The 15635-nt window shown below is 40.9% G+C and overlaps 1 protein-coding gene across 1 annotated transcript in view; it reads left to right on the top strand.

Moving 5' to 3' along the window:
• Positions 1-12186: 12186 nt before the first annotated feature.
• RAD51 (RAD51 recombinase) overlaps positions 12187-15635 on the top strand; it is a 35651-nt gene continuing 32202 nt past the window's right edge. The window contains exon 1 of the mRNA XM_060005002.1: positions 12187-12409. The gene's annotated coding sequence lies outside the window, so the exon portion shown is untranslated. The remainder of the gene's footprint in view (positions 12410-15635) is intronic.

Genomic DNA, 15635 nt, shown 5'->3' on the forward strand with positions numbered 1-15635 from the left:
TCTGATTAGTTTTCCCCCAAAGTAGATAACTAGGCAAATATTTGTATAAACAAAAAGGAGACCTAGCACTGAGTGACATGATGGACCAGGGTGAGGCAGCAACCTTACTGGCACTGAAGGACAAATATTTTGATCTAGACAAAGATTTGCAAACAAAAGGGGAAATGATAGAAGAAATCTTCACACTGAAGTATGGGTAAGTCATTCTGGCTAATACATAATTAACCTGAACTTTATGCTGACCAGAACCGCCTGCTTTGTGACCTATCAAACATGTATCGTATAACTGCTTTGACCACTAAGGAGGGGAATCATTTGAAAATCCAAATGGAGTGGCTGTAGTTCAGGCATCCAAGGTGGAGCTGGATGGCCATTGTGAATGTGATTTTTATTCTTTTTTTTTTTGCCTTGCCACATGGCATGTGGGATCTTAGTTCCCCAACCAGGGATTGAACCTGTGCCCCCTGCAGTGGGAGTCTTAACCACTGGACCATCAGGGAAGTCACCCATTTTTATTCATTTTTGTTTGTTTGTTTTTGTTTTTTGGATGTGATTTTTAGACACATTCCTGTATTGCTGTATTTTCTGAACTGTGTCAAGGACACTCACTGGTTCTCAAGGCAGTGTCTGCTGGCCGTTGCCAGCTGGAGACCATCCTTGTGGTCTCCTCTTGTAACTATTAAATTTTTTCTTATTTTGGAAATAGTAACAAATGAGACAGTTCAAGCCATAGCCTCCCAGCAGAAGACACTAGATTCTTTAGCCAGAGTAGTACTGGACAATAAAATTGCTTTAGATTAGATTTTAATAGAAAAAGGAGATATATGTGTAGTGGCCAATAGCTCCTGTTTTGTGTATGTTAATAACACATCAGAAGTTAAAACCTCCTTAAATAACATTAGGCAACTGGTTACCTGGCTACAACAAGTCTCCCCAGAAGTAACAGGTACAGACTGTTTTTCAGGCTTATTCTCCTGAATTCCTCAGAGAATGAGATCTACTTTTCAAGGTTTATTAAAGTTCAGGTCGTCACTCCTCCTCCTACTTCTAACTGGGACTATTACACTAAAATGGTGGACCAAGGAACTAATATCTTCATCATGCAAGACTAGGTTCCAAGACCTGGAACTTGGGAATATTTCCATCTTGGTGTCCATTCCCCAGCTGAGGCAGGACTACACCCCATTTTAGTAGGAAGTATCCAGAGTGGTTACTGCCCCATTCCCTCAAAGATTTGGGGAAAGTTAAAACAGGAGTGGAGATTGAAACTGAGTCCCCCTAAAACTGACTTCCACTGCCAAGTTTATGATTAACCTCTCTATCCAAAACTGTTCCCTTTTTTGTCGTGCCCCGGTTACCCTCAGGATTGAGGAGTATCAAAGAAATGGGGGGATTAAAACTGAGCAGGTTATGACATAGTATGAGTGTGTTTCATGTTTGGTAATTGCAATCATTGTTGCTTTTGTTGTGGTCATCCATTTACAATGCTTGGTGTCAGTCTATTTATCTCTTGTAAAAATAAAATACAGTGTGTGTGTGTGAAAAAAAATCCATATATATATATATATATATATATATATATATATACTTCTCTCCTACCTCTTCTGAGCAGTTTACTCAGAGGTACTGAGTGGCTGTCTCTCAAGCTATAGTCTGCAATAAGACCCTGAATAAAACTTAAACTCAGAACTCTCAAAAACAAAACAAAAAAAACTGAGCAGGACCCTGTGAGGCCCTCCTAGGTACAAAAGCCCCTTGAGTCCCCCATTTCTTATATGTAGAAAAAGACTAGACCTTCTCTGAATCCCAAACAGCAGACTCAAGCAGTTACTAATTAGGGGAATGCAGAAGCACAGGAAAAGCAGACAAGAAACAATAGTTCAGTGATAAAACAGAGTCCTAGTTCCTCCTCAAGGGATAACAATATGTTGAATATATTTGAGTTGTTATGCAGAAACTAAGGCCCCCTGCCCAGGCGGAAAATGGTGACTATGTGCTGACCACAAGTGTGTAGACCCCAGACTGACTAGAACCAGGTTGATGATTGAGATTTCTGAAACACCACCTTGTTACCTTACCACCAACCAGTCAGAAGAAAGTCTATGACCTGATCATGCATGCTGCAACCATTACCCCAAGTGTTGCCTTTAGAAACACTTTCCTGAGGGACTTACCTGGTGGTCCAGTGGTTAAGACTCTGCCCTTCCAGTGCAGGGGGTGTGAGTTCGATCCCTAGTTGGGGAACTAAGATCCCACATGCCAAAAAACAAAAAAACCCACACTTCCCTGTTTGGGTCTTTTGAGCATGAGTTACCTGTTCTCCTTCCTTGGTGCCTTGCAATAAACACTGTTCCTTCCTTCACCACACCCCAGTGTCAGTAAATTGACTTTGCTGCACAGCAGGCAAGTGGACCCTAGTTTGGTTTGGTAACAATAGTACCTCATATAAACGGATACATACATTTTAAATTCATAGATGTGTTAACCAAGGTTCAGCTGGGCTGTTTTCATGGGAAAACTGGATGCCTATGAGTTTAATGGCTGTGACATTGATTGAAATTCACATCTGACTGAATCTTAAGGAATCATAGCAAAACTGTATTCAGCTGAATCTTGGGGAAATATACTTGTAGAAAGGTGTTTTTTATTTACAACGCATGTCTGCTGCCCAAGGACTCTTTCCATTTTGTCAGAGTACTAGGAAATTGAATTAGTAAGGAACAAATGAGATTGCTTGATACACATCACCTATATAGTATTCTGATTTTTAAAAAATGCTTAACCTGAATCTAATCATGAGGAAGTAAATAGCCAAATCCGGATTCTCTGGACAACTGGCTTTAATTCTTTAAAAGTGTCAATGTTGTTGACCTAAAACACACTGCCAGATATTTTTCCAGCAAAAGTGGGTTTATTCTGGAACAGCAGAGAATTGCAGTTCAAGATTTGCAACCATCGTGGGCCACATGCAAGTCCCCACACTATAAGGGAAGGAGAACACATTTATAGAGAGGAAAAAGAAGCTGGGAGGGCTGCAGTAAACAAGGAGTTCATGGCTTTTTGTTGGCTGAGTCCTTGCCAGGAAAGAAGAGGAGTCTTCTGCTTTTTGCTGGGCTCTGCTATCAATGCAAGGTTTGAGAGCACCCCCTTCTGGTCTCCTGACTCTACTTAACTGAGTTTTCTAATTTATTAATTTATTTATTTTAATTAATATTAATAATTTACAATATTAATATTAATAATTTATTAGTTTATTTTTTTTTAAATGTCATGAAATCAAAACAAAACAAAAAGGCAGGGGAATTCTCCTAGAACACAGGAGACTAAAGAGCCTTTGGAAAGGTAATGCCTGATCCCGATTGAATTCTATAGTTTAAAAAAAAAATTCATAAAGTATATTTTGAGGACACTTGGAAATTTGATTATTAACTATATATTAGATAATATTCTTTTATCAATGTTAAATTTCTTGACTGTGATAATAGTATTATGTAGGAGAATGTCCTTATTAGGAAATACATGTCTGCAACTTACTTTCAAATGGCTTTTTTAAAGTATATATGTGGGCAGGACTTCCCTGGCAGTCAAGCGGTTAATACTCCCTGCTTCCACTGTAGGAGGCGCAGGTTCCATCCCTGGTCTTCGAAATAAGATCCTGCATGCCGTGCGGTGCGGCCAAAAATTTTTAAAATATATGTATATGTGGGTATGTGTATATATGCATGTGAGAGGAAACAGAGAAAACAAATACAGCAACATGTGCATAGGTGTTTAAATGCACCGTTGTTTCAACATTTCTGTAGGCTTTTTTTTTTTTTGGCCGCCAAGTGGCATGCGAGATCTTAATTCCCCAACCAGGGATCCAAGCCTGCCCCTGCAGTGGAAATGCAGGAGTCTTAACTACTGGACCGCCAGGGAATTCCCAGGCTTTAATTTATTTTTATTTTTATTTCTTTTTTGAAGTATGGTTGATTTACATAGCCACTGTGTTATTCATTTATTTATTTATTTATTTTTTTTTTGGCCACACTGCTGCATGCAGGATCCTAGTTCTCCAGCCAGGGATTGAACCCATGCCCCCTGCATTGGGAGCTCAGAGTCTTAAACACTGGACCACCAGGGAAATCCCTTCCCAGGCTTTAATTTTTTCAAAATGAAAAATTGCAAATGAAAAGAGGTTTGCTTGGTGGCCAAGTAACTAGAGGTAGTATAGTCCTGAGAGAGGTTTCATCCAGGCTTTAGGGAAGCCTGATGAATCGCTTTTGTTCCATAAGGAAGTATATCTTCCTGCAACTGTTTCTGATGCCAAATTTTGTTTCTTTCCTCCCTAGACTATGCCAAATTCTTGCTGGTGATGTATCCCCATCCTTTAAAATTTTTCCAAAATGAAAAATTGTATTGTGTTCATTTTTAAAAATCAGACTTAAATCTGTATTATTTTTAGTTTTTGAGTGGGTAATACATTCATATGGCCCCAAATTCAAAAAGTACTGAAAGGAAAGTAAACATGTCTCTTTTAGTCTTCCCCCAGACACCCAGTTTCCCTTCTTGGAGAAACTAATGTTACCAGATTCTTGTCCATCATTTCAAAGCTATCTTGAATACAAAAGCAAACACGTATGCAAGTAGGAATGAGTGTGTGAATATATATTTCTTCTCTCCTTCTTTCTACACAAATAGTACAGCAATACACACTGTCCTTCATTTTGCCTTTTTCACTTAACGACATATCTTGATAGGTTCAGATCAATACATAAAGAGGTTCCAACCCATATTTTTCCTTTTTATTAAATCATAATCCACTGGATGGATGTATGATATCTCTATTGATAAACATGTAGGTTGTTTATCACCTTTTGCTACTGCAAACTATGCTGAACCTTTGCGTATGTGTAAGTTTATCTGCAGGATATTTTCCTAGAAATGGAGCTGTTGGGTCAAAGTCTAGTTGCATTTGTAACCTTAATAGATGTCACCAAATTGCCCTTTAAAATAGTCAAGTCAATCCTACTAGCAATGAGTGCCACAAATTTGCTAATACAGTACATTCCAAACTTTTTGGTGGTATATCAGTATGGTTTTAATTTATATTTCTCTCATTATGTATGAGGTTGAGCTTCTTTATATATGCTTTAGAGAAATTTTTATGTCCTTTTCTGGGTATTGTTGATAATCTTTGCCCACTTTTCTGAGTTATCTTTCTCATTGACTTGTAGAATGTCTTCAAATATAAAAGAACTCTTTGTGATATAGGTTGCCAAATTTCCCCCGTTTGTTGGTTTATATGACTTTATTTATGATGGGTTTTGCCATTTAGAAATTTAAAGATATATAGTGATGAAATAAAATTCATATTTTAAGGCAAGACAAAAATTTAAACAAAAAATTTTTCTCTGCCCTTTCGGGCCTCCTCCTTCCCCTCCAGTGTGCATTGTGCATCTGTATTATGTATTAACCAGACCTCCCCAACAGCAGAAATACCTGCTTAACCATAAAGATCAATTTTTCTTTTTCTGGAACCAGCCATATAATCCTTAGAAGAAATCATTCCTTTCTCAATCCTGTAAGGGATCATGATGAACGACTACCCACACTGTATGTGTAGATGTCTTTGGTGAACTTAATGAATAGAGATTGGTCCAGAACAGACTGGGTCAGATGACCTGGGAAGATACTGGGAGATACTAATGGAAATTCTTAGCTTAAATATTTACTTACTTTATTAATGTTACTAGCTATATTACTTGTATTCTGCCTATTTTACAAGATTATTGTTTTTTGCACTACCAAATGTGTGACTAAGCCTTCAGTAAAATAATAACGATTAGGGAACTTGAAATGACTGACCAAATATATAGGTCTATAAGAGCAATGATTGTAATAGTGTTAACTCTAGATATGGGAAGAAGCCATTTCCTGGACCATAACAGACTAGTAACACAGGCGGTCCAGAGGATTTGGGCTGAGTCCAGTAATAGCACAATGAGTGGCCTATCAATGAAATCCTCGCCTGACCTGAGAATGAGTATTCCTAGCTCTGTGGGACGAATTGGTCATGAAATGCCTCCCATCCTTGGTCAAAATTAAGACACAAAGGGAGGGTTTTGTAAGATAAAGAATGGTGGCCAGGGACTTCCCTGGTGGTCCAATGGTTAAGAATCTGTCTTGCAATGCAGGGTATGCTGGTTGGAGCCCTGGTCGGGGAGCTAAGATCCCACATGCTACAGGGCAACAAAGCCTACGCACCACAACTAGAGAGCCCAAGTGCTGCAACTACAGAGCCCACACGCTCTCTGGAGCCCACAGGCCACAACTAGAGAGAAGCCTGTGCACCACAGTGAAGAGCCCACGCTCCACAATGAAAGATCTTGTGTGCCACAACTAAGAACCAATGCAGCCAAAAATAAATAAATATTTTTTAAAAAAAAAAGGAATGTTGGCCACCATCCAGTTCTATAAGATTCCAGTCGTTAGCAGTGCAGTCACTGACCTACAGTACACCCAAGAAAGGAATTCAGGGCGAAGAGCAGGACAAGGCATTTCCTGCTCTGGGAAAACTGGCAGAACTGGCCCTCAGATACATATTTTCTGGAGAAAATTTTATGAACCCAGTTTCTTGCATCTTCCCATACTGAGAAAAGCACTAACACCATTAACTAAGATATCCATTCCTTTCAAATAGCAGTAACCTTCTACCAAGATGTGTGCTTGTTTGCACATACCCCTTTGTTAAAATCACATACATACTGGCCTCCCCCTTTACTTCTTTGGAACAGTCCTCAGAGCTTCTGAAAGACTGTCTCCTGGGTTATAATCTTCAGCTTAGCTCAAATAAAATTTTCTGTTTCTTTCTTAGACTGAATATTGATTAATTTTCCATCAACAATAGTCAAATGTTTCAATATTTTCCTTTATAGCTTTTGTAAGGCCCATGGTTTCTCTTAGAACTTTTATGGTTTGACACTTTATATCTTTGATCCATTTAGAAATTTATCCTAACATAAAGTATGAGATAAGGATCAAAATTAATTTTTTCAGATGGCTATGTGGTTATCCCAACACCATTTAATAAACCCTCTATATTTTTTCCCTCTGATTCAAAATTCCTCTTTTATCATATATTAAATTTCTCTGTATATTCGTATCTATAACTGATTATGGTAGGCAGAACAATAGCCCCCCCAAAGATGTCCACATCCTTTTTTTAAAAAAAAATATTTATTTATTTGGCTGCACCGGGTCTTCGTTGTGGCATGTGGGATCTTTTAGTTGTGGCATGCGGGATCTAGTTCCCTGTCCAGGGATTGAACCCGGGCCCACTGCATTGGGAGCATGGAATCGTAACAACTGGACCGCCAGGGAAGTCCCAAGATGTCCACATCCTAATTCCTGAAACCTGTGAATGTTACCTTACATGGCAGTAGGGACTTTGCAGATGTTTTGAAGGATCTTGACATGGGGAGAGTATCCTGGATTAGCTGGGTGGACCAGTGTAATCACAGGATCCTTATAACAGGGAGTCAGGATGTCAGAGTCAGAGAAGGAGATGTGATGAGGGAAGCCAAGGTCAAAGTGATTGTTGGCTTTGAAGATGGAGGAAGGGGCCTCAAGGCAAAGAATTCAGGTGCCTCTAAAACCTGGAAAAAGCAAGGAAATAGACTCTCTCCTAGGACCTCCAGAAGGAACACAATTCTGCCAACACCTTGATTTTAGCCCAGTGAAACTCAGAATTTAGGATTTCTGACTTCCAGAATTGTAAGATAATACATCTTTCTTGTTTTAAGCCACTAAATTTGTGGTAATTTGTTACTAGCAGTGATAGGAAACTATGACACTGGGATAACTAGTCTGTGCCATTGACCTATCTTTTTAGCACAAGTACATTTTAATTATTGTAGTTTTATAATTTGTTTTAATAGCTGGTCAGTTCAGGCCCTTTTATTTCAGGATTTTCATGGCTCTTCTTGCTTTTTATTTTACCATATAAATGTGAGAACTAGCTTGTTCAGTTCCAAAATAAAAACCTTGTTGGTATTTTTACTGAGATCATGTTGTATTAAAATTAAAGATCAACTAATGGAGGACTGCTGTCTTTAAGATGTTGAGTCTTGGACTTCCCTGGTGTTCAGTGGTTAAGAATCCCCCTGCCAATGCAGGGGACACAGGTTCAAGCCCTGCTCCTGGATGATCCCACATGCAGTGGAACAACTAAGCCTGTGTGCCACAACTACTGAGCCTGTGCTCTAGAGTCCACGAGCCACAACTACTGAGCCTGTGTGCCACAACTACTGAAGCCTGCGTGCCTAGAGCCTGTACTCCGCAACGAGAAGCCACCACAATGAGAAGCCCATGCACTGCAACCAAGAGTAGCCCCCACTGGCCACAACTAGAGAAAGCCCGCGCACAGCAACGAAGACCCAGTGCAGCCAAATAATTAATTAATTAATTAATTAAAAAAGAAAGATGTTGAGTCTTCCATTACAAGTAGATAGTATGCTTTTCTGTTTTGTGTCTTTCTTTAATATCTTTTTTTTTTTTTTTTAATTTTTTTATTTTTGGCTGCGTTGGGTCTTTGTTGCTGTGCACAGGCTTTCTCTGGTTGAGGCGAGCAGGGGCTACTCTTCGTTGCGGTGTGCAGCCTTCTCGTTGCAGCAGCTTCTCTTGTTGCGGAGCACAGGCTCTAGGTGCGCAGGCTTCAGTAGTTGTGGCACGTGGGCTCTAGTTGTGGCACACGAGCTCTAGAGTACAGGGTCAGTAGTTGTGGCGCACGGGCTTAGTTTCTACGCGGCATGTGGGATCTTCCCTGGCCAGGGCTTGAACCTGTGTCCCCTGCATTAGCAGGCAGATTCTTAACCACTGCGCCACCAAGGAAGGCCTTTCTTTAATATCTTAAAGTTTCCTTTGATGTACACTTTTCTCATTAAGTTTATTCCAAGATATTTTATATTTTTGTTACAATTTAAAACTATCATCATAAAGTCAAAACAAATTTGTACAAAAAGTTCAAACCATACACAAAAGAATGCAGATGAAGACAAAGTCATCCAAAAATCTTACTAGAGAGCATCCTTCCACATACTAGTTTCTCTTAGCCATAAAGAAGAGCAGTGTCTGTTGGGTAGGCAACCCACAGTGATTGCCACAAATCCCATTGGGATTTCTATTAGGAATTCACTGATTTGGGAGAATTTTCAACTTTATAACATTGAGCTCTTCTGCGAACATAGTTTTAGAGATCTCTCCATGCAGGTCCTGAACATTTCTTAAAGTTTATTCCTAGACATTTATGGGTTTTGTTGCTACTTTGAATGGGATCTTTTTTTCCATTACATTATCTAGTTATTGTTAGCACTTAATAAAGCTCTGATCTTTTTATACGTAATTAGCTACACTAATGTACTCTCTTATTGTCCCTTAAACTATCCAGGCATATAATCATATCTGTAAATCTTTTCCAAGATATGCATCTTTTATTATTTGTTTTTTATCTTTTATTATTTCATTCTTTTGTTATTACACTTAGTAGCACTTTTTGCACAATAGTAAATAATAGTGGCAATAGATAATTTTGTTCTTGATTTTAATGAAAGTGTTTCTAGCATTTCATTAGCAAAGAGATGATGGCAGCTTGTCTGGGATATCTGTATCTATATATTACTGATCATGTTAAGCAAATATCTAATTCCTTTTTACCGTTTTTTCCCCTTAATCAGGAATTTATGTTGAATTTTATTGGATATGTAGGGGAGAAAAACTTGGCACACCAAAATGTCTCTTTGGTTTGTGGGTTATTTCGAGTTGAAAACAATCAAGGCCCAATCAAGGTCAGGAAATAACTTTGACCTTCCCCCTAATTGCCTAAAACAAGTCCACTCTGTGTTCCATTGTCTCTGCATGGCCAAATAAACATTTATTTGCCAAACGTTTGCTTTTCCATCTGCTTGTGAACTGCCTTCCTCTCTTTTGAAGTCCTAAACCACTACCCTCAACATCCTCTTTTGTCCTTACTAAAGACAGTATTTAAGGTGAGGGTTTCTGCTGTTTTGAGGAGTAACTCAGGTTTCCTGGGTCACTCCCAGCTATACATGTTATTAAAATTTTGTTTGATTTTCTTGTCTTACGTCAATTTAATTCTTAGATCAGCCAGAAGAACTTAGGAGGGTAGAGGAAAATTTCTTCCTCCCTGACAGATGCTTTTCCAATATGATGAAATTAACCATTTGGTTTTTCTCCTTGACCTATTAATATAGCCAATTATAACTGACTTCCTAATATTGAATCGTCCTTGCACTACTCAAATAGATCACTTGGATGTGACATGGGGTTTCCCTTTCTGGATTTCCCTTTCTGTACTCCAGGGTGACTACACTGATGAGATCACTTTTTCTTGAGATGAATTATCAAATTTCTGCTGATTAAGTTTTGGTCTTATTAGAAGTTGCCTCCTTGAGATTTCAGATAGGTCACTTACATTGTAACTTAGGATATATTCAAAAGTTTTCAATTACATATTTATAAATATTCTCATGGATTGCTAATTTAACTGTTATCAAGAAATCTATTTTGTCTCATTTCCGACTTCTTAGTGGGTTGTCTTGGACGAAAAGACATATTTGTTTAAGCAGAAAAAAATGGGAGATCACTGGAACATAGGGGTATCTCACGGACCTCAAGAGCATTAAGTGCTGCTGGGCCCCTGAGAAATTGGAAAGATCTGGAAAGCAGTCAGAATTCAAAACTGTTTTTTTCTGTATGACTCTCTCCCACTTTCTTAGTCTCTAAACTTCTTAATCTTTCTGCAGATGGGGTTTCTCTGGTTTGACATCCACACAGCCAAAGGAATTCCATTTTAATGAAAGGTCAAAGTCATGTATCTTCACTCAGCCAAGAGGGGCTGTGGGTTTGCAGGTGCTCTCAGGAGGAAAGTACGTGAAGAATAGGAGGTGAAGGTGCGTATCTCTGGTATGGAAGGCAGTTCACTATTATCCCCAGGTATCATCTATAACCACTAAGGTTGATTCTACCGCCAGAATGCTTCCTGAATCTGTTCTCTCTGTCACTGCTCTAGCTCAGGCCTTCCTCTCTTGCCTGAAATATTGCAAGAGCTTCCTAACAGTTTTTGTAGTCTTTACTCTCACTCTCCTGAAATCTATCCTTCAATGCCACAAGGTAACAGTGTGAGGATTAAATAAAAACTTTATGAATTTTAAAGCACTCCACAAATATAAAGTGGTGGGGAACAAAAAACAGGTCTAAGCACATGACTCATCAGGTTAAGAACTTTCAGTGATTTCCCCATTACCTAAAGAATAAAGGCCAAAGCTCTATAATGGTCTTAAGCCTCTTCATAGCCTGAAATAAACGTAATTTAACAGTCTCAGCACCTGTTACTGCACTTCTCCTGCCTCATCAGACAACAGTATTCCTTGACCACACTGTTAATTTCCATACCCATGCTGCTCTATCCGCTTTTAATGTTTTCATCTCCTCTTCTTCGCCCAGGAAACCCTACCCAACCTTTAAAACCGTAATCAACTTTTAACCACGATAAGATTTACATTCTCAAAATCAATGTCTCCTTCCTCTGGAGTCCCGCAAATCTCCAATAAAGTACCACAGCTTTACTAATATTTCAGTCCTTTCTTCCTCTCCTCCATTAGCTCTATGTTCCAGCCTCATCCATCTACTCGAGCGTCCTCAGCTCCACCACCTACAAGGGCCTAGAAAGCCCCTGGCTCCAGAATTTGACTGAGTTGGAGTTCAAAGCACCCTGAAGGGCCAAATACCCCAGTTTAGATGCTTAAGAAACAGATCAAGAGTTCCGAAAAGCCTAGATATTATCTACAGGTGGTGAGGAGCTAAAGCTGCGTCACCCTCCCGCGGTGCATATTGGGAGATGTAGTCTCGGACCGGCCCACTACCTCTTGGGAGTTGTAGTCCCCGATCTGGTAAAGGGAAGAAGGACGCAACTTCCAAATTTTGAATTAGTCGTAAGGGAGAAAAACAAGAGGGGAACCCAAAACATCCTGCGAAGTCAAGTTCTTTCGGCCTATCTCGGCCTCACGAGTAGCCGAAGTGGCGGGGAGACGGACCCGAGAAGGGCGGGGAGACGTTACGTTGACGCAGGCGTGGCCCTGCCCAATAGGATTTGGCGGGATTTCCGAAGGCGGCAGACGGAGTGGGCGCTGCCGCCTGAGACCGCGGCCTGAAGAGAGCTGAGACGCGCCCCAGGAGCGCAGTTAGGAGCTGAAAGTCGCCTGGGTTTCGTGCAGAAGGCCGGAGCAAGGGCGTAGAGAAGTGGGGTGCAGGTGAGGGGGTCTGCAGTCCGTCCGGGGTCGGGCGCGCGCGGGTCCGGCGGACTGTAGTCGGAGCGCGCAGCCCGCCCGGGCGAGTTACGCTGCAGGCTGAGGTGAGTGTGAGGCGCAGACCTGGCCCCTTCCCACCGCGTAAGCCGGACCCGAACCCGTACCCGGACCCAGACTTGGGCCCCAGCTCCCTTAGCGGGCTTAGGGGCCCCTCCATGCCAAGTAAAAAAGTCGGATATGGCGGGGCGGGGCGGAGCAGGGTTGTGCCCGGGCTAGTCCGACCCTCGGAGCTCATTGTGGCGAAAATAGAAGCGCATTCTAGAGCTGGGAGGAACCTTACTGGCCTTCACTTGCAACATCCACTTTATGGGCGTGGGCGAGGAAGCCCAAGATCCAGAGAGGTGTAGTGACTTAAAAGTCACAGCTCTTAAGCCAGAGCCGGATTTCTGGTGAGTGCCCTTTCCGTTACACAAAGTTTGGCTTACAGAGTTCCCAGCTCCAGTTGCCAGTAAGGTATTTGCGTTTTTTAATGCGGAAGACCGTTCAAGTGATGTCTAGGGAATGATCTCTAGTGAGATTTGTTGTTTTTTCTTAAACTTCTGAAGTGAAGTGTAGTATACAAATAGAAAAATGCACAGATCAAAAGTGTTTACAGCTCCATGAATCATTACAAAATGAATATATCTGTGTAATCACCACTCAGGTCAAGAAATAGAATGCTGTCAGCACCCAAGAAGCCTCCCTTGTGCCCCCTTCTCTAATACTCTCCCTTTTCCCCAGAGGTAACCACAGTGTTGACTACTAACACCATTGTCTAATTTTGCCCGTTGTTGAATTTTGTATATAGGAAGACTATATATTTGTGTCTGCCTTTGCTCAACATTTTGTCTGCAGGTTTGTAAATGTCTTTGCATTTAACAGTTCTTTCTTGTTCCTATGTTGTATTCCTTATTCATTATACCGGTGGCGGATATCGGGATTGTTTCTAGTTTTAACTTGTATGAGAAAGGCTGCTGAGAAAGAATATTCCTGCATACATTTTGGTGCACACGTGTGTGCTTTTCACTGGGTTAATTTCACAGAGTAGTGAAATTCCTGGGTCATAGCATTTGCCTATCTTCACCTTCCATATTTAATACCAGTTTTCTAAAGTTGTCCAATTTACACTCAAACCAGCAGTGAACGAGTGTTTAGTTGTTCCACACGTTTGCTAATACTTAGTATTGTCGGTCTTTTAAATTTTAGCTATTACCTTTTTGGTTTGTTTTTTTTTAATTATTTATTTATTTTTGGCTGTGTTTGGTCTGCGTTTCTGCACGAGGGCTTTCTCTAGTTGCAGCAAGCGGGGTGGGGGTGGGCACTCTTCATCGCGGTGGGCGGGCCTCTCACTATCGCGGCCTCTCTTGTTGCGGAGCACAAGCTCCAGATGCGCAGGCTTAGTAGTTGTGGCTCACGGGCCTAGTTGCTCCGAGGCATGCGGGATCTTCCCAGACCAGGGCTCGAACCCTTGTGCCCTGTACTGGCAGGCAGACTCTGAACCACTGCGCCACCAGGGAAGCCCTACCTTGTGGTTTTAATTTTAATTTTCCTGATCATTAATGAAGTTGAGCATTTGTTGATATGTTTATTAGCCATTTAGGTATCTTCTGTTATGCAGTGCTAGGTCAAATCTCTTGCCTATTTTTCTATTGGGTTGTCTGTCTGTTTTGCTGATTTGAAGGAATTCTTTGTATATTCTGGTTACCAGTTATATATGTGGTAAATATTTTCTCCCCTCACTATCATTTGACTTCATTCTCACAGTGGTGACTTTTGATGAATAGAAGTTCTAAATTTAAATACAGTCTAGTTTTTCAGTCTTTTGCTTTTTGGTTATTGCTATATGAATACAGTTCAAGCCATCTTTTTCATAAATTATGAAGGAAGACACTTAAATTTAAGCTGCATTCAGGTGATTCTGATATTTGGAATTATCATAAACTCACATTATGCTAAACATGCCATCTAAGAGCTACACCTGAACCAATCAAGAACAAGTGGTTATCTTCTGTCAAGTCTCTAAGAATGGAGATTTCTTTTTTTTTTTCCTGTTAATTTTATTTATTTATTTTTGGCTGCATTGGGTCTTTGTTGTCGCGCACAGCCTTTCTCTAGTTGTGGCGAGCGGGGGCTACTCTTCATTGTAGTGCGTGGGCTTCTCACTGTTGTGGCTTCTCGTTGCGGAGCACGGGCTCTAGGTGCGCAGGCTTCAGTAGTTGTGGCACACGTGCTTCGTTGCTCTGTGGCATGTGGAATCTTCCCAGACTAGGACTCGAACCCGTGTTCACTGCATTGGCAGGCGGATTCTTAACCACTGTGCCACCCGGGAAGCCCTTATCTGTTGTCTTTTTTTTTTTTTTGCGGTACGCGGGCCTCTCACTGTTGTGGCCTCTCCATTACGGAGCACAGGCTCCGGACGCGCAGGCTCAGCGGCCATGGCTCACGGGCCCAGCCTCTCCGCGGCATGTGGGATCTTCCCGGACCCGGGCACGAACCCATTTCCCCTGCATCGGCAGGCAGACTCTCAACTACTGTGCCACCGGGGAAGCCCATCTGTTGTCTTTTGAGTTAAATTTATCTTGCTTGTTAAATTGTCCAGATTTAAGTACATTTATTCTTGTGGCCATCAAAACTTGTTTGCTTTTACTAATACCTCATAATAGAAATCTTTTTGTTCTTCTTTCTTTTCAACCTGAGCAGTCATAACTCTATCAAAATAATCTGACTTTGGTATAGGCCTTATATTTATATGGAAGATTTCAAACTGAGCAAGGTAATTCCATGTTATTTATTCATTTGTGCATTCAGTGAGGTCTGGAATTGATTAAAATGGTGATCTTTATGGGACTTCCCTGGTGGTCCAGTGGTTAAGACTCCGCAATTTTAATGCAGGGAGTGCGGGTTCGATCCCCCATTGGGGAACTAAGATCCCACATGCCGCACAGCCCCCCCCCCCAAAAAAAACGGTGATCTTTAAATTTCATACACTTATATTAGAAGCAGACTGTGTGACTGCAAGCCGTCCTTGCCTAAGGTGGGGATACTTCTCTCATCTCAGTCCATTGTTTCTCTATCAGGAATGGAGGCTTATGGCAATTATTCTGTACCTTTGTTTCACTCCTGTCCCACCACCCCAAAACCCTGCTTTCTGGAAGGGAACAATGGAACTGAAACAGTTTAACCTTTCATCAATTTTTTTTTTTTTTTAAAGTAGAGTTCTGGAAAGTCTGCATTCACTTGCCAAATATTTACCAAACACCTAAGATGTACCTAAGATTTATCATGTATCAT

The sequence above is a fragment of the Delphinus delphis genome, chromosome 2, assembly GCF_949987515.2.
Source record: "Delphinus delphis chromosome 2, mDelDel1.2, whole genome shotgun sequence".
NCBI classification, from domain to species: Eukaryota; Metazoa; Chordata; class Mammalia; order Artiodactyla; family Delphinidae; genus Delphinus; species Delphinus delphis.